The following is a 2,668-nucleotide window of genomic DNA, read 5'->3' as shown; positions in this document are numbered from 1 at the left end:
GTTTTCCTAGCAGTCCATGGTATTCTCAATACTCTTCTCCAGCACCGCAGCTCAAAGGCATCAATTCTCCTTCTATCCTCCTTGGTCATTGTCCAGCTCTCTGATGCATAACAAGTGATTGTGAAGATCATGGCCTGTATCAAATGCACCTTAGTCTCCAGAGAAAAACAGCTTCACAACCACAAACCCCTGCACTGTTACTGAATGTATTGCCTTCTCTACAGAAGAGGCAAAGCCCTGCTGGGGGGAAAAAGTCACTTTGGACGTCTTTCTGACTGCCGTAACTGTGGGAGAATACATTTGTGGTGTTTGAGTCATGAAACGTGTGGTTGGTTAGTACAGCAGTAATCAAGAATAAAGGAGCTTCAGTTATTTCTGAGAGTATTAAAAGGTCCCATGACCAAAAAGTTTGGAAAAGCATTGTCATCATTCTAGAGAAAGATTACGCTCGGTAAAGTACAGGATTTATGACAAAGAGGCAGATTGTTAATGAGATCGGTGGACACAGCAGCTGTTAACAGTGGGTTCAGCATGGCAGCGATTGTGATGATGTGGGTGGTTTCATGTGGATGTTGTGCTGTCAAGTCAACTCCCACTCACAGTGGCGCTATAAACACCGGGTCGGAATCTTGGCCTGTCCTGCACCATCCTCCCAATGTCTGACATGCTCTGGCCCATTGCATTGTTACGGTCACTATGTCAGTCTATCTCATTGAGGGTCTTCCTTTCTTTCTTTGACTTTTGCCAACATGATGTCTTTTTCCAAAGATTTTTTTCCCTCCTGACAACATATCTAAAGAAAGTGAGGTGAAATTTCATACGTGGGATTGGCTAGTGTTTTATTCTGTTGTATAAGTTTTAATAAAGTTATAAATATACATGGTAATCTCAACAATTTTACATGATAGTTGAAGGAAATTTTAAAATGTTTTAATAATTTGAATTTTAACGGTGGCTTGGGTCACTGGAATCCTGAAGTCATGCGATTTGAGACCACCAGTCAGCTGCTCCGTGGGAGAAGGATGGGCAATCCCCTTCCTGTGTGACCAGCTGCTTCTGAAAACCTGCTGGAGGGTCAGCTATGGGCTGGTTCTGACTCTAGGGTTCAACAACAACACAGTATGTAGGTTTAAGTGTTGTTAGTGGAGGACATTGTTGAAGTGGAGTGAATTCTGATTCATTGCAACCCTGTGTAAAACAAAAAAGAAACTGCTCGCGTCCTGCCCCAGCCTCAAAATTGTTGCTGTGTTTGAATCCATTGCTGCAGCCATTGTGTCACTCCACACTGAAGGTCTTCCTCTTTTTAAACAGACCCTCTAATTTACAAGGATGTTGGTTCTACAGGAATTGATCTCTCCTGATAACATGTCCAAAGCTAATGAGACAAAAATCTCTGCCTCTTCACTTTCAGGAGCTTTCTGACAATGCTATCCCTTAGCTGATTTACTTTTCTTTGTAGTCCATGATATATTCAACATTCTTTGACAGCACTATAATTCAAAGGCATTCTTCTGTGGTTTTCCTTATCCATTGTCCAACTTTTACACGTATATGAGAAAATGTAAAATATTATGGCTTATGACAGGAGTCCAGAACGAAGGTAGCATAGTGGAGTGGACTTGGGGGGATGTTTTGAATAACAATGAAAGAATTTTTTTCTTTTACTTTTCAAAAAGAAAAGCAAATTGGGGAGGAGGGATGGGCAGGGAGAGAAGTGCAACAATGAATGAATGGAAATCCAAAGTCTCTGTAAACGTTCATGAAAATAAAAAAGAAATATTATGGTTTAAGTCAGGTATGCCTTAGTCTTCAAAGTGATGCCTTTGTTCTTTAATATTTCAAAGAGCTCCTTTGCAGCAGATGCACCCACTCTGTAATTTAACTTCTTTACTGTTGCTTTCATGCATATTGGATCCAAGTAAAAAGAGTTCTTGACAATTTCAATATTCCCCACCCCTCATTTAGCATGATATTGTTATTGGTGTGATTGTGATGATCTTTGTTTGCTTATTCGTACTGAAGGTCTAAATGTTTCGTATGCAAAATAAGATACTAATTCTTTATGATGAGAATCCAAATGCACGTGGAATGCCAACATACTTTAGCTTATATGCTTTATAAAAACACTTAACATTTAAAAATGAAATTGAAAATATCTATTTTATGTGAATATTTTTATTTTGGGTTTTTTTTTAAATTCAAAATTTTATGCAGATTTATTTACAAAGTTTAAATACTTTGTTCTTCACAAGGAATTGTTCCCATTTCCTTCATTCCCCACCCATCAAATTGTACGACTCCATGATTAACTACCCCACCCTCCCGTCCATCTTCACCCCTCTGCTCTCAGCTGCATCCATTGGATCCTCATACTCAATTCAATATTTTATTTTAACTTTTAGTACATAATATTGTATTATTTTAGAAGAAAATTGTTGTTGTTGTTAAGTGCCATCAAGGGACAGGCGACTCATAGTGACCTTATGAACGAAAGTCCTGCACATCTCCTGTATAACTTTCATCCTTTCTTCAGGTTCATTGGGTTTCCAGAGGCAAGCTATTATGGAGTGGATGCCACTCCTGCTTCCAAGCTTGTTTTAATCAGGGAGTTTCACCAAACACTGTCCACCATGGGGAACCATTCTCGCATTTGACTCAACAGTGTCAC

Source organism: Elephantulus edwardii, unplaced genomic scaffold (genome assembly GCF_000299155.1).
Source record: "Elephantulus edwardii isolate Elephantulus edwardi_28Jun2011 unplaced genomic scaffold, EleEdw1.0 scaffold00068, whole genome shotgun sequence".
In the NCBI taxonomy this organism is placed as follows: domain Eukaryota; kingdom Metazoa; phylum Chordata; class Mammalia; order Macroscelidea; family Macroscelididae; genus Elephantulus; species Elephantulus edwardii.
The sequence above is the reverse complement of the archived record's forward strand: the minus strand, read 5'-3'. Positions refer to the sequence as shown.